This window comes from Hylobates moloch, unplaced genomic scaffold (genome assembly GCF_009828535.3).
Source record: "Hylobates moloch isolate HMO894 unplaced genomic scaffold, HMol_V3 SCAFFOLD_1, whole genome shotgun sequence".
Classification (NCBI taxonomy): domain Eukaryota; kingdom Metazoa; phylum Chordata; class Mammalia; order Primates; family Hylobatidae; genus Hylobates; species Hylobates moloch.
Window position 1 is genome coordinate 126,720,880 of NW_026652276.1, and position 23,446 is coordinate 126,744,325.

At 39.1% G+C, this 23,446-nt stretch overlaps 1 long non-coding RNA gene across 1 annotated transcript in view; it reads right to left on the reverse strand.

Annotated features, from left to right (window-relative positions):
* The window catches only part of LOC131384423 (uncharacterized), a 44,586-nt gene that overhangs the window by 19,767 nt on the left and 1,373 nt on the right, over window positions 1-23,446 (reverse strand). Inside the window, exon 3 of the long non-coding RNA XR_009215261.1 lies at window positions 22,004-22,033. This is a non-coding gene — a long non-coding RNA (uncharacterized LOC131384423). The remainder of the gene's footprint in view (window positions 1-22,003; window positions 22,034-23,446) is intronic.

A 23,446-nucleotide genomic window follows, 5' to 3' on the forward strand; every position in this document is an offset into this window, starting at 1 on the left:
TGCTCATCCCTGTACTTGTGAATGTACAGAAATCATCCATTACAAGCAAAATTAAGGGAAATATGTTATGTAGACAGATGGTTTAGTCAAACACTCTGTTTTCCAGATTTTAAATGTTTTTTACAAGTGGTTTTTTATTGTTAAAGTTGGCAAGTCCTATTTCTTTCTCTGTGCTATAAACTTCTGAAGGTAGTGTCTCCACTTCAGCCCCTTTCCCAGACACAGACTTTAGGAAACAGCAGGGTCAATTACAGATACCCTGGGGACAAAGGAAAGATTGTGGGCTGAATAAACATGGAATTCTGGGTGTGGCTGTTAATTCCTGTTTCCCAGACCCAAGACATAGGTAGCTCCTGCATGGGGAAAGCCGCCATCATCACTGGGACACTGCTGTCACTGGGGAACCCCGGGAATACCCAAGCGCATGGCCTTCGCTTCAGGGTGGTATCCCTGCACCAGTGATCAGGGTGTAAATTTCAATTGCGGCCCTGCTACTTACTAACTCTGGGATATCAGAATGCTGTCTAACCTCTGGCACTTCCATTACTTCATGTGTGCAATGAATTTATAGCTATGTCAAGGATTCAAGAAGACAATATAGAACTCTCAGTAGAGTTTCGATGCCTGGCACAAAGAACATGCTTCATACATTCTAGCTTTCGATCCAAACTGAAAAAGGGGTATAATCCACATGGGATCCATGGACTCTCCTCTGGCCAAGGGTTACCTCTGTCTATTCCAATGTCTAGAATATCCCGTTGTGTCAGTCTCTGTGCTGCCTAATAAGTGACAAAAAGCTTAGCAGCGTAAAATGACAAATATGTACTCTCTCACAGTTACATGGGTTAGGAGTCTTGGCACAGCTTAACTGGATCCTCTGTTTAGGGTCTCACAAGGCAGTGATTGAGGTATCAGCTGACCTACATTCTCATCTGGAGGCTGGACTGGAAATAAATTCACTTCCAAGCTTATTCAGGTGCTGGCAAATGAAAACTCCTTGCAGCTATAAGACTGGGGACCCCAGCTTCTTATTGTTTGTCAGCAACTAGAAGCCACCCTCAGTTCCTGAGGCTGCCCACAGCTCCTTGCCATGTGGCCTTCTCCATACCGCCTCATCACCTGGCAACTTGCTCCATCAAAGACAGCAACAGAGGAAAGGAATGAATCTTCCAGCAAGACAAAGTCTTGCATAACATCATCTTAGAAGCAACTTCCCATCACTTTTGCCATATTCTATTGGTTAGAAGCAAGACACAAGTCCCATCCACACTGAGATTATACAAGGGGACACTAGGAGGAGGAGATAATGGGAGTGACCGTAAGTCTATCTGCCACAACTAGAAAAGGCTTCAGAGGGTAAGAGGTACAAGTAGGGTCTACATCCGTGGTTCTCAGAGTACAATCTCCAACCAGCAGCAGTATTGGCATCTAATGAAAAATGCCCAGTCTCAGGTCCCACTCCAGCCTTCATATATTAGTATTCTATTGCTGCTGTAACAAAGAACTAAAAACCTCACGGATTTTTAAAATCACAGTTTTATTATACTACAGTATTGGCAGGCTAAAGTCTGAAATGTATCTCACTGGATTAAAATCAAGGTGTTAGCTTGGCTGCATTCCTTTTGGAGGCTCTAGGGGAGAATTCACTTTTCCTTGCCCTTTGGAGCTTCTAGAGGCTGCCCTTCATCTTTGGCTCTTGGCCAAGTCACTCCGTCTTCAAAGCCATCAATAGTTGGTTGAGTTTTTCTCACATTACATTACTCTAATCTCCTCTTTTCCCTCCCTCTTCTACTTTTAATTATCCTTGGGATTATATCAGGCCAACCTGGATACTCCAGGATAATCTCTGTATTTTAAAGTCAGTTCATTAGCAACCTTAATCCCACCTGCAAACTTAATTCCCCCTTGCTATGTAAGGTAACAACATATCCACAGGTCACAGAGATTAGGATGTGGATATCTTTAGGGACCATTATTCTGCCTTCTGCAGACACTGTATCAGATGAGGGGGTACAGGTACCTCTGATTTAACAAGTGCTCCAGCTGACAATGATGTACACTCAAGTTTGACAGCACTGGTCGACATCAATATTATTTGAATCAACTAATTCATAGATTAGAGATGCCAATACTTGGTCACTGGAGAGAGTTAAGAATCAGGGGATTGCTGTGATGGTGAAACTGTGTTAGAAAAAAATACAAAGTAGTCCATCAGGAATAAGTGACAAGGATTCTTTTTCTGCTTAGAGTTTCTGAAGTCTGTACTCTATCCACGAAATCTTAGGTGCAGTAAGCCCCCTCCCTTCATGTCAATGAAGTGGAAAGAGAGCCCCAGAAGAGATGGCATTGGGAGATTAGTCGTAGCCACTGATGTCTTGCAGAGATGATGTACAAGAGGGAGAAACGTCTTCTCATGCCATTGATGATGTGAACCATGAGGCACTACAGATAGAACACTTCAAAATTCTTCGTAGTTAGTAATAAAAGCCCATGGGCAGACGAAGAGGAGATAATTCTAACAATGTGACTCTGAACAGGGTAGGGTACAAAACAGAGGCTATAAACAAAGGATGCTGCTGTGGAGAGAAATATTCACCTCAGTGGTACCTGGCCGAGGTGTTACTAAGTACCTTCTAGGAATGATTTGAAGTCAGTCATAATGGATACTGCATATGGTTTGCTGCATATGTATGAGCTAAGTGGCTAGGAAAAAAATGAAGTTGATTTTCTTTTTCCTTTTTTAAGATTATTACTCACTTACTAGCCCAGGATAGTCACTTATTTGGGGGGATAAAAAAAGATGTAGAGAAGTTAGGATATGCTGCAGAATTAGCTCAAAATTTGATCTCTGGCCCTCAACATATAAAAATTATGCAAGATAGTTTTTTCCTGCCCTTTTAATACATTAAGGGCTAACTATTCATTTCTCTTTATAAGGAAAAAAATCAATTTTTTATTAAAGCCTAACAATGAATGAGTAAGGAAGACGGAGGAGATGATCTCAGTCAATTGTTCTCAAACATTAGCTGCATCAGAATCAACTGGATAACTTGACAATATACAGATCCCTAGGCCCTACCCCAGATATTCTGGCTTAGGAGAGGAAAACTTGCCTTTTTTCCATCCTGGAGTGTATGGGAAATAAGAAGGGCAGAGGCAGAAAGTGATAGAGCTGCAATATATGTCCCAATCTTCCTCTTTCCCAGGTTTGACCCAGAGAAGCAAAACGAATTAGACAAATTAGGGCAAGTCAGAGGGCAGAGGGAGAAACTATGTCCCCAGATTCCCCACTCATGATTTTTTAAGATCTGTGCTCAGAGCCCCATGCCAATAAGGTGCATCCCAGCCTAGATAAGAGAACACAACAGCAGGGTAGGAGAGGCAGATGCCTTAGTTGGTGCCTCACACTTCCTGTAACCCCTGTAGTGGGATTTCAGTGGGCCTGCATAGCACAGAGGGCTGAGGCCAACCACCATGGTGGACTACTGGGCTTGGGACTGGATGGGGGTGTGGCAGAGACTTGGTATCCACAGCCACCTGAAGAGAGAGGAGACCCTTCAGCCATAAGAACTGGTTGATGACTCCAACAGAGCTTCACTTGAGCCAAAACAACAGACCACAGGTTTCTTAGTCACAGACTTCAGGCTTGGGTGCTAACAATGACAGGGCCACCCAAAGACAAAGGATGGGTGAACAGCGAATGCAACGGCCTCCAAAGACCTAATTCCACACAGTCACACAAGCCAGCCCACCTCCCCAAACACACAGACACCCCTCCAAATGCAGCCAGGGAAGGAAGGAGACAGAAGACTAAGAATCAAGAGTGTCTGAGTGTAAGGATAACTCAAATCACTGATTCATGCTGAGTTTAAAACAGGTAGTCTACAATTTCATTTATTAACAGTAATCAAGACTTTAATTTTATATGCAAATGCCAGGAAAATGGATGGTCCAGCTTGTGTCAATGTCTAGACAGCAGTGGCTGCCTGAAGATTTGAAAGTCTCTAGAGGGGTTGGTCACTTAGCATTGACAACCTGAGTAGGAGGGGCAGGGGACAGCCCCTGTGCTCCACAGTTGCCATCCCTCAGATATGCTACATTTTCCTGTTTTAATTAATGAATGTAAGCACAAATTCACAAAACATGGTCAAACAGTCATCCTTTCCCAGGCCCTAGAAATGTGTCTGTTAATGATAAAGTGAAACATCCAACTTTAATTTCGATCCTCAGCAATTTGGCCATGTAATTGTCATTATCCTGTGGAGACTATGGCTAAAGTGATGCATCCAATCTCTTTCTCTGCTTTGATGGACGTGGATAGCAGAGAAAGAAAGAGTTAGCAAATTTTCTACAAATTTGTGCTGAAGACCTTCATACATGAAACTCCATGCTAAGTTCTACATGTAACGCAAAACAAGTATGATGTGACATTCTCTAGGAATAGTGCTATGTTATTCTGACCAGCAAGCCTTTGAAATGTGGGCTGCTTATGTGTTTTTCAAATAGGTTAAAATCGCAAGAGCAGTGGCAAAATACCTTCTATTCCCCACTGTGATTGGAATCCAAAATCCCTGAGAGAAATGCATCCCTAGAGAAGAACCAGTATGCAACATGGTTGACTAGATGCAGCCAGGAAGGGCATCTCCCACTAAAAGACCAGACCATCAAGAAGACTGGTACACTCTGAGCAGATCTTCAGAAGGAGGGCATTGAGAGGGAACAGAAGGAGGAGAAAGATCCTGGGCTAAAAGAGTAGGAAATTGGGAAACCTGCACCGGGCTGCCAACCACCAGGGATCATTTCTGACCCCAACAGCTCCTGGGAAGTGGTGAGTTAAATAGGCAGGGAGTAGCCCACTACTACCATGGACCTCCAGAATTCTAGCTGCAGGAGACCCTATGCCTCCCACAGACATTTAAGCTGACAGGGAGAGCTTCCTGGAGGAGTAGGGGGAACAGGACTCCAGCCTGTATGGTGCCTAGAGGATTTGGCATAGGAATGGCTACAGTGGAGCACAGCCACAAACACCCATCTCCCAAGGTTTGCTGTGCTCCTTGAAGTCGCTCTGGCCCTTGTTGACCATCAGACCTGAACATAGCAGGGCTGTCTTGAGATGGGGCCAGACTGATCTGAGAGCCCCTTGCCTGCCAGCCTCTCCTAGGGTCCCTGCCTGGCCGTACCTGCTTGCAGCACAGCCTTGGATGCCCAACCAAGGCACTTCCTGACAGCCACCGCCATAGCTCCTTCACTGGCAGACCCCACCTAGTGGCTGGAGAGCTTTAGCAGATGAATCCCCACAGCCTCCTTCCACCACTCTGCTGGTGCACACCGGCAGACCTCATTGCTCCACTACCAGTTGTGCATGTGCACACAAACACTGCTGCATCACTGCCACCCTGCCATTGCCAGTGCACACATGCAAAACACAGACGTGATGAAGCACTTTTCCAGCATCCCCCATCAAACTATTGTTACCAGCAGACTGGAAAAACTTCAGCCCCTCCAGTGCAACAGGTGTTAAACCCCAAGGGGCCGGAGAACAAAGCTGTGGGCCTGGCCCCAGACCCTGCAGGATTAGAGAACCCAGCACTAGAGTGCTGAGCTGATCCTTGGCCCCTGAAATCATCCAGAAGTGAAACCAGTCGACTAAAGTGAACTTATATCACAGAGAAATTCTCAAGAGCGTCAAAGAACATAAAAGCAAAAGCCCCATCCAAAGGACAGCAACTTCAAAGGCTAAATGAACACCAGCCTACAAAGATAAGAAAGAACCAGTGCAAGAGCTCTGGCAACTCAAAAAGGCAGAGTGTCTTCTTACCTCCAAACAATTGCACTAATTTCCCAGCAATCGTTGTTAACCAGGCTGAAATGGTGGAAATGACACATAGAATTTAGAATCTGAATAGTAATGAAGATCATTGAGAATCAGGAGAAAGTTGACTCCCAATCCAAGGAATCTAAGGAATCCAATAAAATGATACAAGAGCTGAAAGACGACATAAGCATAAAAAAAGAACCAAACTGATTTGATAGAGCTGAAAAGCTCACTACAAGAATTTCATAACATAATAGGAAGTAATAGCAGAATAGACCAAGCTGAGGAAAGAATATCAGATCTCAGAAACCAGTACTTTGAATCAACTCAGTCTGACAAAAATAAAGGAAAATAAATAAGAAAGAATGAACAAACCCTTTGAGAAATATGGGATTATGTAAAGAGACCAAACCTATGATTCTCTGGCATTCCTGAAAGAGACCAAGCAACTTGGAAGACATATTTGAGGATATTGTCCATGAAAATTTTCCAAACCCTGTTAGGGAGGTTGATATTCAAATTCAGGAAAATCAGAGATCTTCTGCAAGATACTATACAAGATCTCCAGCCCCAAGACATATTGTTGTCAGATTTTCCTAGGCACATACAAAAGAAAAAATATTAAAGGCAGCTAGAGAGAAGGGACAGGTCACCTACAAAGGGAACCCCATCAAGCTAACAGTGGACCTTTCAGCAGAAATCCTGCAAACCAGAAGAGACTGGGAGCCTATAGTCAGCATAATTAAAGAAAAGAAATTCCGACCAAGAATTTCACATCCAGCCAAAGTAAGCTTCATAAGCAAAGGAGAAATAACACCCTTTCCATTTTCAGACAAGCAAATGCTAAATGAATTTGTTACCACCAGATCTGCCTTACAAGATGGTCTTAAGGGAGTACAAAACGTGAAAACAAAAGACCATTATCAGCTACCAGAAAAACACACTGAAGTATGTAGGCCGTTGACATTCTAAAGCAACTACCAAATCAAGTCTGCATAAATAACCATCTGCACACATCAACAGTAACCTTCAACATAAACAGGCTAAAAGCCCCACTTGCAACGTACAGTGGCAAGTTGGATAAAGAAGCATGACCCATCCATCTGCTCTCTTCAAGAGAACCATCTCATATACAATGACAACTATGGGTTCGAAGTAGAACAATGGAGAAAAATTTATCCAAGCAAATGAAAAATGATAAAGAGCAGGGGTTGCTATTCTAATTTCAGACAGAAAAGACTTTAACAGTGATCAAAAAAGACAAAGGGCATTATATAATAATAAAGAGTTCAATTCAACGAGACAAAACCTCTGCTAAATATAGATGTACCCAACACTGGAGCACCCAGATTCATAAAACAAATTCTTAGAGACCTATGAAGACACTTAGGTAACTTAATAAGAGTAGGAGACTTAAACACCCCACTGACAGTATTAAACAGATCATCGAGGCAGAAAAGTAACAAAGGTATTCAGGATCTAAACTTGACACTTGACCAATGGAACCTAACAGACATCTATAGAACACTCCACCCAAACAACAATAGAGTATACATTCTCCTCATATGTACATGGCACACACTCTAAAACTAACCACATGCATGGCCACAAAACAATTCTCAATTAACTCATAAAAACCAAAATCATAGTCTCAGTCCAGGGCAGAATAAAAATAGAAAGCAATACTAAGAAGCTATCTCAAAGCCATACAATTACAAAGAAATTAAACAACCTGCTCCTGAATAACTTTGGGGTAAATAATGAAATTAGGCAGAAGTCAAGAGATTCTTTAAACTGATGAAAACAAAGATACAATATACCAGAATCTCTGGGACACAGCTAAAGCAGTGTTAAGATGAAAGCTTATAGCACTAATAACCTACATCAAAAAGTTAGATCTCAAATGAACAACCTAACGTCACACCTAGAGGAACTAGAAAAACAAGAGCAAAACAACTTCAAAGTCAGCAGAAGAAAAAGTAACCAATATCAGAGCTAAACTGAATGAAACTGAGATATAAAAGCCATACAAAACCACAAAACCAAAAGTTTGTTCTTTGAAATAATAAATAAGATTAATAGATCTCTAGCTAGACTAATACAGAAGAAAAGAGAAAAGATCCAAATAAACATATTGAGAAAGGACAAAGGGGACATTACCAACAACCCCACAAAAATACACAAATCTCTGAAACTATTATGAACACTTCTATGCACACAAACTAGAAAAGCTAGAAGAATAAATAAATTTCTGGAAACATACAGCCTTCCAAGATTGCACCAAGAAATTGAATTCCTGAACAGACCAATAACAAATTCCAAAATTGGATCCGTAATAATAATAATAATAATAATAAAAAAAACAAGAAAAAGCCCTGGACCAGACAGATTCACAGCCAAATTCTATCAGATATATAAAGCAGAGTTGGTACCTATCCTACTAAAACTATTTCAAGAAATTTACAAAGAGGGACTCCTCCATAACTCATTCTGTGAAGCCAGCATCATTCTGATACTGGTATCTGGCACAACACCCAGTGAAAAAAGAAAACTTCAGGCCAGTATCCTTGAAAAACATAGATGCAAAAATCCTCAACAATATATTAGCAAACCAAATCCAGCAGCCCATCAAAAAGCTGATCCACCATAATCAAGTAGGCTTTATTCCTGGGATGCAAGGTTGGTTTAACATACACGATTCAATCAATGTGAGTCATCACAGAAACAAAACCCAAAACAAAAACCACATGATCATCTTAGTAGATGCGGAAAAGACTTTGGTAAAATTTAACAGTCCCTCATATTAAAAAAATTCTCAAACTTGGCATATAAGAAACATACCTCAAAATAATGAGAAACATCTATGACAAAGGCATAGCCAATATTATACTGAAAGGGCAAAAGCTGGAAGCATTCCCTTGAGAACTGAAACAAGACAAGGATGCCCATTCTTACCATTTCTATTCAACATAGTACTGGAAGTTCTAGCCAGAGCAATAAGGAAATAGAAAGAAATAGAAAACATTCAAATAGGAAGAGAAGAAGGCAAACTATCTCTCTTTGCAGGCATGATTTTATACCTAGAAAACAGCATAGTCTTTGCCCAAGGGTTGCTAGATCTGATAAATAACTTCAGCAAAGTTTCAGAATACAAAATCAATGTACAAAAATCAGTAGCATTTCTATACACCAATAACACCAAAGCTGAGAGCCAAATCAGGAACACAATCTCATTCACAATAGCCACAAAAAGAATAAAATACCCAGTAAGACAGTTACCCAAGGAGATGAAAGATCTCTACAATGAGAATTGCAAAACATTGCCAAAAGAAATCAGAGATGACATAAACAAATGAAGAAACAGTCCATCCACATAGGTAGGAAGAATCAATATCATATTAAAATGGCCATACTGCCCAAAGCCATTCATAGATTCAAAGATATTCCTATCAAACTATCAATGATATTTTTTACAGAATTAGAAAAAACTATTCTAAAATTCAGATGGAACTCAAAAAGAGCCTGAATAGCCAAAGCAATCCTAAGAAGAAAGAACAAATCTGGTGGTATCACATTACCCAGTTTCAAACTATATAACAAGGCTATGGTAAATAAAACAATATGATACTGGTAAAAAGAAAAAAAAAACAGATACATAGACCAATGGAACAGAATAGAGAGACCAGAAATAAGGCCACACACCTACAACATGTGTGTGATCTTTGACAGTCAACAAAAATAAGCAATGGTGAAAGGACCCTCTATTCAATAAATGGTATTAAGATAACTAGCTAGCCATATGCAGAAGATTGAAACTGGACTCCTTATTTTCACTGTATACAAAAATCAACTCAAGATGGATTAAACACTTAAAAGTAAAACCAAAAACTATAAAAACTCTCGAATGAAACCTAGGAAATACCATTCAAGACATATGCCATGGCAAATATTTCATGATGAAGATACCAAAAGCAGTTGCAACAAAATAAAAAATTGACTTATGGGACCTAATAAAACTAAAGTGCTTCTGCACAGCAAAAGAAACTATCAAAAGAGTAAACATACAATCCACAAAATGACAGAAAATATTTGCAATCTATGCTTTTAACGAAGGTCATTAGACCTCCAGATCTTTACAAAACATAAAGAAATTAACAAGTGAAAAGCAAGCAACCCCATAGGCAAAGGACATGAGCAGACACTTCCCAAAAGAAGACATACATGCAGCCAACAGACATATGAGAAAAAATGCTCATCATTAATCATTAGAGAAATGCAATTCAAAACCACAATGAGATATCATCTCACACCACTCGGGATGGCTATTACTAAAAAGTAAAACAACAACAAAAACAACAACAAAAGATGCTGGTGAGATTGTATAGAATAGGGAACACTTATACAGTGCTGGTGGGAACGTAAATTAGCTCAGCCACTGTGGAAAGCAGTTTGGAGATTTCTCAAAGAACTTAAAACAGAACCACCATTTGACCCAGCAATCCCACTACTGGGTATATACCCATAGGAATGTAAAACATTCTACCATAAAGTGACATGCACACATATGTTAATTGCAGCACTATTCACAATAGCAAAAACATGGAATCAACTTAAATGCCCATCAACAGTGGACTGCATCAAGAAAATGTGATACATATACATCATGGAATACTATGCAGCCATAAAGAGTAAAAAAAATTCTGTCCTTTGCAGCAATATAGATGCAGCTGGAGGCTATTATCCTGAGTGAACTAACACAGGTACAGAAAAACAAATACTGCATGTTCTTACTTACAAATAGGAGCTAAACCCTGAGTACATATGGACACAAAGAAGGGAACAATAGATCCTACGACCTACTTGAGGGAGGAGGGTGAGGATCAAAAAGCTATGTATTGGGAGTTGGATTAAGATGGCAGATAGGAGGCAGGACTAGCTTGCAGTGCCCACTCAAATGAACAGAGCAGCAAGTGGAGACTCATATCATGAACTTTTGCTCTAAGAACTACCGAAGGAACATACTAGGAAAGCCAAGAGAATCCACAGACCCTTTGAAGCGTCACACCTAGAGGAACTAGAAAAACAAGAGCAAAACAACTTCAAAGTCAGCAGAAGAAAAAGTAACCAAACTGGATCACCACTGAAGGCACCTTGAGACACCAAAAAACTGTGAGTTGGCCTGCTTTTTCAATGGGGAGCCATGTGGTCTGGGATAAGTTCTCAGCCTTAGTCACCAGCTGCCTGGAAATAGACTCAGTGCTATTGTGGGGGGCATGGTGGAAGTGAGACTGGCCTTTAGGACTGTGGGCTGCATGGGAACGAGGTGAGGCCTGTGACTGCCAGCTTTCCCCTACTTCCCTGGAAACCTGTATGACTCAGCAGAGGCAGCCATAATCCCCCTATCAATACAACTTCATTGGACTGGAAACCATATCCCAATCCCCCACAGCAGCCACATCAAGACCGACTCAAGGAGAGGCTGAGCTCAGACACGCTTATCTGTGCCCCAACCTGGTGGTCTTTCTCTACTTGCCCTGCTAGCTGAAGACAAAGGTCATAATTTCTGGGGAGTTCTATGACCCTGCCCACCAACTGAGAAAGCTGAATACTTTTTTTAAATTATTATTCTTTAGGTTTTAGGGTACATGTGCACAACGTACAGGTTTGTTACATATGTATCCATGTGCCATGTTGGTTTGCTGCACCCATTAGCTCGTCATTTAGCATTAACAAGGTGTCCTTAGGGCAAGTTTGCATCGTCCCTATAGGACCACAGCTGATGCAATCTTGAAAGTGCCACCTCCTGACTGGAGGCCAACCAAAAACAAAACCAGCACACTAAACAAAAACACAGCCAAGGACCCTCACAGTGTCACTTCACTCCCCTGCTACCTCCACCAGAGCAGGTGCTGGTATCCACGGCTGCAAGATCTGAAGACAGATCACATCACATCACAGGACTATTTGCAGACACTGCCCAGTACCAGCCCAGAACCTGGTAGCTCTGCTGGGCGGTTAGACCCAGAAGAGCAAAAATAATCACTACGGTTCAGTTCTCAGGAAGCCCCACTCCTAGGGGAAGGAGGAGAACACCACATCAAGGGAACAACCCATGGGACAAAATAATCTGAACAGCAGCCCTTGAATCCCAGATCTTCCCTCTGACATAGTCTATCCAAATGAAAAGGAACCAGAAAAGCAATTCTGGCAATATGACAAAACAAGCCTCTTTAACACCCCCAAAAGATTATATCAGCTCATCAGCAATGAATCCAAAGCAAGACAAAATCTCCGAATTACCAGAAAAATAATTTAGAAATGTCTATTATTAAGCTAATCAAGGAGGCACCAGAGAAAGGTAAAGTCCAACTTAAAGAAATCAAAAATATGATACAGGATATGAAGGGAAAACTCTTCAATGAAATAGGTAGCATAAATAAAAAACAATCACAACGTCTGGAAATCAAGGTCACACTTAGAGAAATGCAAAATGCACTGGAAAGTTTCAGCAATAGAATCAAACAAGCAGAAGAAAAACCTTCAGAGCTCAAAGATAAGATTTTTGAATTAACCCAATTCATCAAAGATTAAAAAAAAGAATTTTGAAAAATGAACAAAGCCTCTAAGAAATGTCCAAACCTAAGAATAATTGGTGTTCCTGAGGAAGAAGATAAATCTGTAAGTTTGGAAAACATATTTGAGGGAATAATCAAGAAAAACTTCCCTGGCCTTCCTAGAGATCTAGACATCTAAATACAAGAAGATCAAAGAACACCTGGGAAAGTCATTGCAAAAAGATTATCACCCAGGCACATAGCCATCAGGTTATCTAAAGTCAAGATGAAGGAAGAATCTTAAGAGCTGTGAGGCAAAAGCATCAAGTAACCTGTAAAGTAAAACCTATCACATGAATAGCAGAATTCTCAGCAGAAACTCTACAAGCTAGAAGGGGTTGGGGTCCTATTTTTAGCCTACTTAAAACAATTATCAGCCAAGAATTCTATATCCAGTGAAACTAAGTTCCATAAATGAAGGAAAGATACAGTCTTTTCCAGACAAACAAATGCTAAGAGAATTTGCCACTACAAAGCCAGCACTACAAGAACTGCTAAAAAGAGCTCTAAATCTTGAAACAAATATTTGAAATACACCAAAATAGAACTTTCTTAAAGCATAAATCTCACAGGAACTACATAACAATATCATAATTAAAAAATAAAAAACAAGGTATTCAGGCAACAAATAGCATGGTGAATAGAATAGTACGTCACATCTCAATACTAACATTGAATGTAAATGGCCTAAATGATCCACTTATAATATACAGAATGGCACAATGAATAAGAAACCAACCAAGTTTCTGCTGTCTTCAGGAGACTCACCTAACATATAAAGACCCACATTAACTTAAGGTAAAGGGATGGAAAAAGATGTTCCATGCAAATGGACACCAAAAGCCAGCAGGAGTAGCTACTCTTATATCAGACAAAACAAACTTCAACACAATGGAAGTTTAAAAAGACAAAGAGGGACATTATATAATATATAATGATAAAAGGACTAGTCTAACAGGAAAATATCACAATTCTAAATGTATATACACCTAACACTGGAGCTCCCAAATTTATAAAACAATTACTATTAGGCCTAAGAAATGAGATAGACAGCAACACAATAATAGTGGGGGACTTTAATACTCCACTGACAGCACTAGATAGATCATCAAGACAGAAAATCAACAAAGAAACAATGGACTTAAACTAAACCCTACAACAAATTGACTTAATAGATAATTACAAAACATTCTACCCAACAACTGCAGAATATACACTCTATTCATCAGCATATGGAACATTCTCCAAGATAGATCATATGACAGGCCACAAAACAAGTCTCAGTACATTTAAGAAAATCAAAATTTTATGAAGTACTCTCTCAGACCACAGTGGAATAAAATTGGAAATCAACTCCAAAAGTAACCCTCAAAACCATGCAAATACATGGAAGTTAAATAGCCTGCTCCTGAATTATCATGGGGTCAACAATGAAATCAAGATAGAAATATAAAAATTCTTTGAACTGAATGATAATAGTGACACAACCTACCAAAACCTCTGGGATACAACAAAAGTGGTGCTAAGAGAAAAGTTCATAGCACTAAATGCCTACATCAAAAAATCTTAAAGAGCACAAATAGACAATTGAAGGTCATACCTCATGAAACTGGAGAAATAAGAACAATCCAAACTCAATCCCAGCAGAAGAAAACAATAACGAAGATCAGAGCAGAACTAAATGAGATGGAAGTAAGCAAACAAAAAAAATACGAAAGAAAAATGAAACAAAAAGCTGGTTCTTTAAAAAGACAAATAAAATTGATAGACCATTAGTGAGATTAACCAAGAAAAGAAGAGAGAAGATCCAAATAAGCTCAATTAGAAAAAAGATGGGATATATTACAACTGATACCACAGAAATATGAAAGATTATTCAAGGCTACTATGAAAACCTTTACATGAATAAACTATTTACATGAATAAACCTAGAGAAGACGGATAAATTCCTGGAAATATGCAACCCTCCTAGATTAAATAAGGAAGGTATAGAATCTCTGAACAGATCAGTTACAAGCAATATAATTGAAATGGTAATTTTAAAAATTGCCAACACAACAAGTCCAGGACCAGTCAGATTCACAGCTGAATTCTATCAGATATTCAAAGAAGAATTGGTATCAATCCTATTGACACTATTCCAAAAGACAGAGAAAGACAGAATCCTCCTTAAATTATTCTTTGAAGCCAGTATCACCCTAATACAAAAACCAGGGAAGGACATAATAAAAAAACAAAACTACACACCAATATCCCTGATGAACATAGATGCAAAAATCCTCAGTACGATATTAATGAAACAAATCCAACAGCATATCAAAAAGATAATCCACCATGATCAAGTGGGTTTCATACCAGGGATGCAGGGATGGTTTAACATACATAAGTCAATAAATGTGATACACCACATAAACAGAATTAAAAACAAAAATCACATGATTATCTCAATAGACACAGAAAAAGCACTGGACAAAATCCAGCATTGCTTTGTAATTAAAACCCTCAGCAAAATCAGCATAGAAGGGACATACCTGAAGGTGATAAAAGCCATCTATGACAAACACACAGTCGACATTATACTGAACGGGGAAAAGTTGAAAGCATTCCCCCTGAGAACTAGAACAAGACAAACATGCCCACTTTCACCACTTCTTTTCAACATGGTCTAGAAGTCCTAGCCAGAGCAATCAGAAGAGAAAGAGGTAAAGGGCATCGAAATTGGTCAAGAGGAAGTCAAACTATTACTGTTTACTGATGATATGATCGCATACCTGGAAAACCCTGAAGAGTCATCTAAAAAGCTCCTAGAACTGGTAAATGAATTCAGCAAAGTTTCAGGATACAAAATTAATGTACACAAATCAGTAGCTCTGCTATACACCAACAGGGAACAAGTTGAGAATCAAATCAAGAACTCAACCCCTTTCACAATAGCTGCGAAAAATAAAAATAAAATACTTAGGTATATACCCTAACCAAGGATGTGAAAGACTGCTACAAAGAAAACTACAGAACACTGCTGAAAGAAATTACAGATGACACAAGCAAATGGAAACACATCCCATGCTCATGGATGGGTAGAATCAATATTGTAAAATGACCATACTGCCCAAAGCAATCTACAAATTCAATGAAATTCCCATCAAAATATCACCATCATTCTTCACGGAACTAGAAAGAAAAATCCTAAAATTCATATGGAACCAAAAAAGAGCCTGCATAGCCAAACCAAGACTAAACAAAAAAAAAAAAATATGGAGGTATCACGCTACCTAACTTCAAACTATTCTGTAAGGCCATAGTCACCAAAACAGCATGGTACTGGTATAAAAATAGACACATAGACCAATGAAACAGAATAGAGAACACAGAAATAAAGCCAAATACTTATGGCCAATGGATCTTTGGTAAATCAAGCAAAAACATAAAGTAGGGAAAGGACACCTTATTCAACAAATGGTCTGGTAAAATTGAAGAGCCAAATGTAGAAGAATGAAACTGGATCCTCATCTCTCACCTTATACAAGAATCAACTCATGATGAGCAAAGACTTAAATCTAAGACCTGAAGCCATAAAGGCTATAGAAGATAACATTGGAAAAACCCTTCTAGAAATTGGCTTAGGCAGACTTTATGACCAAGAACCCAAAAGCAAATGCAACAAAAACAAAGATAAATAGATGGGACTTAATTAAACTAAAAAGCTTCTGAACAGCAAAAGAAATAATTAGCAGAGATAACAGACAATCCAGGGAGTGGGAGATCTTCACCATCTATACATCTGACAAAGGACTAATATCCAGACTCTACAAAGAACTCAAACAAATCAGCAAGAAGAAAACAAGCAATCCCATCAAAAGTGGGCTAAGGACATGAATAGACAATTATCAAAAGAACATATACATATAGCCAACAAGCATATGGAAGAATGATCAACATCACTAATTATCATGGAAATGCAAATCAAAACCACAAGGCGATACTGATACAACCTCATTCCTGCAAGAAGGGCCATAATAAAAAAAAAAAAATCAAAAAATAGTAGATGTTGGCATGGATGCAGTGAAAAGGGGACACTTTTGCACTGATGGTGGGAGCATAGACTAGTACAACCACTATGGAAAACAGTGTAGAGGTTCCTTAAAGAACCAAAAGTAGATCTACCATTTGATCTAAAAATCCCACTACTAAGTACCCAGAGGAAAAGAAGTCATTATACAAAAAAAAATACTTGCACACACGTTTATAATAGCACAATTTGCAATTGCAAAAATATGGAACCAGCCCAAATGCCCATCAATCAACTATTGGATAAAGAAAATGTGATATATATATATGTGTGTGTGTGTGTCTGTATATATGTGTGTGTGTGTGTGTGTATATACATATGTGTGTTTGGAGATACATATATATATCTGACAAAGGACTAATATCCAGAATCTACAAAGAACTCAAGCAAATCAGCAAGAAGAAAACAAACAATCCCATCAAAAAGTGAGCTAAGAACATGAATAGACAATTATCAAAAGAACACATACACACGGCCAACAAGCATATGGAAAAATGATCAACATCACTAATTATTAGGGAAATGCAAATCATATAATCATTATACATATATATATACACACACACACACATGCACACACACATACACACACACCATGGAATACTTCTCAGCCACAAAGAGGAACAAAATAATGGCATTTGCAGCAACCGGGATGGAATTGGAGACCATTATTCTAAGTGAAGTAACTCAGGAATGCAAAACCAAACAGCATACGTTCTCACTCATATGTGGCAGCTAAGCTATGAGGACACAAAGGCGTAAGAATGATACATTGGACTTCGGGGACTCAGGAGAAACGGTGGGTGTAGTGAGGTATAAAAGACTATATATTGGGTACAGTGTACACTGCTTGGGTGATGGATGCACTGAAATCTCCGAAATAACCACTAAAGGGGGCTGGGCGCAGTGTCTCACGCCTGTAATCCCAGCACTTTGGGAGGCCAAGAAGGGTGGATCACAAGGTCAGGAGATCAAGACCATCCTGGCTAACACAGTGAAACCCCGTCTGTACTAAAAATACAAAAAACTTAGCCCAGCATTGTGGCGGGTGCCTGTAGTTTCAGCTACTCGGGAGGCTGAGGCAGGAGAATGGCGTGAACCTGGGAGGCGGAGCTTGCAGTGGGCCGAGATGGCCCCACTGCACTCCAGCCTGGGCGACAGAGCGAGACTGTCTCAAAAAAAAGAGAAAAAAGATATAACCACTAAAGAACATATTCATGTAAGCAAATACCACCTATTCCCCCCAAAAACCTATTGAAATATAAATTTTTTTTTTTAATTTTAAAGTGTAAAAAAAAAACTACCTGTTGGGTACTATGCTTATCACTTTGGGTGACAAAGCAATCTGTACATCAAACCCCTGTGACGGCCAATTTACCCATGTAAGAGACATGCATATATACCACCTGAAACTAAAATAAAAGTTGGAAAAAAATGAAAACTAATAACTACATCCTACTTGGGAACCAGAGCAATCACACCACAGGAATTTCAGGGGCACCGGGTTTCTTCGCCAAACACAACATGAAGTTTCAGCAAAGCTGCAGGGAAACATTTGTTTGGTAATAACAGTAGTTGTTTGTTTGTTTGCTTGCTTGTTTGTTTGTTTTGGAGTCCACCTATTTAACCTATTGAATCATCCCAGTGAAGAATAGAACCTCTAAGCACTGATGACTGGTAGAGTGGATAAGTGAAGCCTTTTTCTGCTGGTCATACCTAGTGCAAATATTGCACAATTGTCCAACCAGTAGTAACAACTGGGTGAAAATGTGTTTTTTCCTGTGTATTTCTTCCAGTTGTTAGATTATTTTTTCCATATTTCCTAGGTTTCAGATTTTTTAAAATTTCCTGGATGTATGCTTTTACAAAATAAATGGTGTTTACTGAAATGTGTATGGTCTAAGTGTACAGCTAAACTCTTGGTATCCAGAATAAAAAATAAACTCCTTTAGGTCTGACCCATTTACAAAATGTATTCTGGGCCTATTTTTTTTCTTTTAGATCCACACAAAATCTGTCATTAAATCATGTTGTAATTTTAGAGATAATTTACAAATAACTTCTGTTCATGCTATGGCTTAATTAAAAAATATGTAACATTCATGTATATTAAACATTAGATACAAAAATTGTGGTGATGAAACTTTAGTTTGTCGTGCCCATTTTGAAGAAGCTGTTCTTTCTGAATATGTGGCCCCCTTTAGTTTGGCTCCATGTAATAATTTGCCTATTCTAGAGGATTCAATAAATGCTACATAATTATGATTTCATATTTAATGTACATGCACCAGAATCTAATGAATGTGCGGCACACCATCAATTAATCAAAGTGCTTGAGAGAAGGATATTCCTTCCAGATAATTGAATTTACTGGTAAATTCAGGCTTTAGTGGCAAATCCTTTTACTTTTATCCTTGTTAAGAATCCGCCTAAAATGCTTTAGTTCACAGTACAGTGAATATTTTAATATTCACAAAATAATTGTCCTTTACGTGCCTCATTTTTATCAGTCTAAACACCAGTTCTCCTTACAGAGTACTGGAAATGCAGAGATGGCTGTTGCTTTGAGTCTGGGATGCATAATTTGCTTCTTTCTCTGTAACAATGAAGTAGAGCAAAATATCTCGGTTAATTGGAAGTCTTTATTAATTGGATCTCTCTTTATTGTCTTTGCTAGAATAGGTTTTGCAAGTTCCAAATTGTGTAATAGGGAGTTCTTTTTTCAACAAAAAGGAAATTCCCAGGTAAAATCATGTGCCTAATGAACTTTCAAACAGGTGCTTCTGTCAGGAGAGGGCCTCATTCTTGAAAGCTTTATGGCCCAGGCTAGAATTACAACCAGTGATAACATGAGCCTCAGCCCAGGACAGTGTTGTCATTCTTTTCAGATGCTTGTCTTAACATGGAGTAAAGTCGAGTCTATAAAACAGGGGTGGGAATTTCACTAGGGCAGATTTGGGCTGGATCATAAAATGCCTGTCCTGTGCCCACACTGCTTGTGTGTGAGCCTTCTAGAGAATCTTCTAGAAATGTGACCAAGGACCCCAATATCCCTTGGGTATGTATGGCAGGGGGAGGGGATGTGCATTTTTAATGTGCATAATGGATTAAAATTTATGAACATTAAGTGAAGGCATATTTTATGTTTTCAACTCCACTATCAGAGGCTGAAGGGATCTGAAAGTAGTTACAAAAGTTCGTCCTTGTGCTCAGAAACATTAATCTTCTGCGTTAATAAAAATGGGCCAATGTAACATCACCAAGGAACATTTAACTACTGGAACTGTGTCTCTAGAAGTGGTGCTCACAGATTTATCAACACGGAGGCCGGGAGTTTTGTTCATAATCTTTGTAGCTAACTAAGAAAAGCCATGTTTTCAAATACACATTGGATTACATAACTCCCATAACATAAAACCTTCTTCCTCTTTCATTTCAGACACATTTTGCATTCTATGGGGTTCTATATGTCTGTCTGTCTATGGATCACAGAGTCAGACTCCTTTAGGGCCACCAGCTACCCTGTTCCCTAGCTCAGGTCACACTGGCTTTTTAAAAAGTTCTCCTGAAAATATCAGATCCTACCCCCCACCCTATTTAAGAACCTTCTCAATTGCTGTGTTCTGTACCTGTGATGTCCTCACCCTGTTTGCCTTGCCAACTTTCCATTAGATGTCACACGAAATGTCAGCTCCCACAATCCTCCCTTGACTGCCCCCTGCACTCATCCATTGTATGCCAATTTTCCTCTTATGGTTTTTCTTTATTAAACTTCACAGAAATTGCATCTAAATGTATGTTTTGAGTATTTAGGATTTTTTGCTCCCATTAGCCTATCTATATAATCCATGAAAAGGGCAACCACATCATTTTTGTTTACTTCTATGTTCTCGGTCCCTAGCACAGTTCCTAACATGTGGGAAATATTTAATAAATATCTGTTGGTTGAATAAAAGACTAAATCAATACACAAAACACAAAATAACGTGAGATAATCAGACATAGACTACATGTGCCCTTAAATTATGCTGTTAACAATAAACGCCGTCATCAAGTGATTTCTATCACTTGTTAATTTATTCATTAAATATCTATCGAGTGCCTGCTATGTGCTGGATATTGTGCCAGGTATTGAGAAGTCATCAGTAGCGTTAACAGAGCTCTGGTGCTAAAATCCTGGCTTTAAATCCTGGCTCCACCAATTACCAGTCATGTGACTTTCGTTACTTAAACTCGAAAGAGACCTAAGTTTTCTCATATGCAAAAGAGAATAATATAATAATACATGCCTTTGATGGTTTTTGTGAGATTTTAAAGAGTGGATATAAGTAAAGAAATTAGAACAGTGGCTAGCACATATAAATGCTGTCTATGTGTCAGCTACTCTTGGGAAACAAGTTGATTGTCTACCAAACTAGCTTAAGATGCTGGAAGGAACAGCAGGCCAAAGGGTAGCCGGCTGATGCTTTCGTTCTCATTTAGTCCTGTGCTAGGACTGAGTCTCAGTTCCCTCGTTCGCAAACTGTAGAGCATAGTATCTGCCATCCACAAATGAGAGGGCCTCCAGTGAGATAGTGTAAACTGCAAAATACAATGCTGTTATAAACTAGCATTTTTTCACAGGTGACACCTTTATTTCACTTGTCTTATCTTAAAAACTCAGGGTTTTCTAACACCATCCATTCTTTTTAAGTGCTCGTTACATTTATAAAACTTTCTACTCTTTTGGTATACAGAAGTTTTAGGCAGTGAGAAACATCACACTCTTACTTATCATTTCTTACCTTGCCTTCTATGCAAAAAATACTGGGTGAGCTTTTAGGGAGTCTCACCTGTAAGTTAATTTTACGTGCCCCAAAAGTAAGAAATCTGTTGTCATATTATTATTGGCATCTTTGTCATTATTTATAATAATTATCTTAGGAAAGAACTTGCCATTTCTGGATGGTCTATAATCCCAAAATAATAATCATAGCAACCGCCATAATAATGAGCAATATAATAACCATTCATTAAGACAGTGATTCATAATCTTAACCATTATCACATTATGTTTAATTATGATGACAGTGGTGAAAATTACTATTTCCAGCTATCGAGAATGCAAGGAATTTCGGAACTCAAGGGAGGAAAGTAAAAATAAAAACATTAATGAAGTCTTTTTTCTTAACAATCTCTAGAAGAAATTATTGAAACATTAACTTTAAAAATTCAAAATTTATCTTGATTTAACTCACATTCATCTGCCTGATTTCTGATAGACAGACATGAAGTTTTCAGGTTGTTTAAAAACTTATTTGTGTAACTTTTTTCTCTCAAATTTCCACCAAAAACATTTTGCTCTGTTCCAAACCAAAAATAATTAGGAACAATCCTGACAGGAGAATGCGCCTGACTTTTCAAAGTCATTGCATGTGTTTATGACAAAGCTGGAGGACTGTGTTTGGCTTGGTCATTGCAGGAAACATCACATAAGAACAACGGAAGACAGACGTCTTGGCTTACCAGAGAGCTGTAAAACCATAACGGCCTTGTCTGGGAAGAAAACAAAAGAGAATGTTTTGTCCTGTTGGTAGCTGAGAGTCCTTTTAGGCATGACATAAAAACTGCAACTATGCAATCATGATTGCATTATTTAAAATCTACATGTGACTATCATATATATGTAATGTACATATCTATTGTTTATTTACAATTAGCATTGATTACTGATTTAGTAATAAAAATATGTTGGAAATTATGAATCTGAGTGATGCATATAGCTTTCCTGCTCCCCACCCAGCCTCCAGTACCAAATTCCTCATCTAGGGAGAAGTGGAAGAAGCCGGGTTTTCCTGTGTGCCAGGCATTCTGACAGGCAGTGAGAATACAACAGCGAGCAAGGAACTAACTGCCTTAGTAAACTTACAGAGTGTGAAGAAAATAGATAATTAAACATGAAATCACAAGCCACTGGGAAAGGTGTCGCAGCCCTAGCCCTGAGGACACTGGAGGGTCTCATCAGGTTGGGATGGCAAAGAAGCCATCAAGGTTGGGACCTGGAAGTAGCACAGGAGTTTTCAAGCAAAGGGAAATCAACTACGTAGCAGAGATTTCAAGAGAAGGAAGCAAAAGTATTTGGAGTATACACAGGAGCCTGATGAAGGGCATTAGAAGAAAACAAAGGAGTTTTATTTTTGCCCTCAGTGAGATAGTTAATCCAGGAAGGGGCTGGGTGCAGTGGTTCATGCCTGTAATCCTAGCATTTTGCAAGGCCGAGGAGGGACGATCGCTTGAGTCCAGGAGTTCAAGACCAGCCTGTGCGACATGATGAGACTCCATGTGTACAAAAAAATGAAAACATTATTAACTTGAGAGGCTGAAGTGAAACGATTGCTTGAACCCAGGAAGTTGAGGCTACAGTGAGCCGTGATCGCGCCACTGCACTCCAGCCTGGTGACAGAGGGAGACTGTCGGTGACAGAGGGAGACTGTCTGTGACAGAGGGAGACTGTCTTAAAAAAAATTTTTTTTAAAGGAAAGAAAAAGAAAATCCAGGAAGGGTTTATTTGGGGAGTGATATTATCAGATCTGTGTTTTAGAAAGACAAACAAATCTGGGCATGGCAAAGAATGGAGCAGACTTCTGTTTCTGACACCATGGCTGACTAGAGATTTTCGAGGGTCAAAGTAACTAGATGTTGCATTTAAAGTAAGTTTTCTCATGTGTTTGTTTTGTTTTAGTTGCTGGGCTTTCAGAAAGTATGGAAAAGGAAAAAGAAAACTTACCATATTTTAGATCAGTGGTTCTCAAAATATCGTTCATGGGCTCCTAGTATTTCCCCTAAATTTTTCAGGGAATCTAAGAGTTTAAAACTATTTTCATAATAAGCAGTCATTGGTCCCCCCACTGTGTGAACGTTAGCAGTGACTGTGCATAGGCAGCTGTGGATGACAGGGCATCAAGGCTA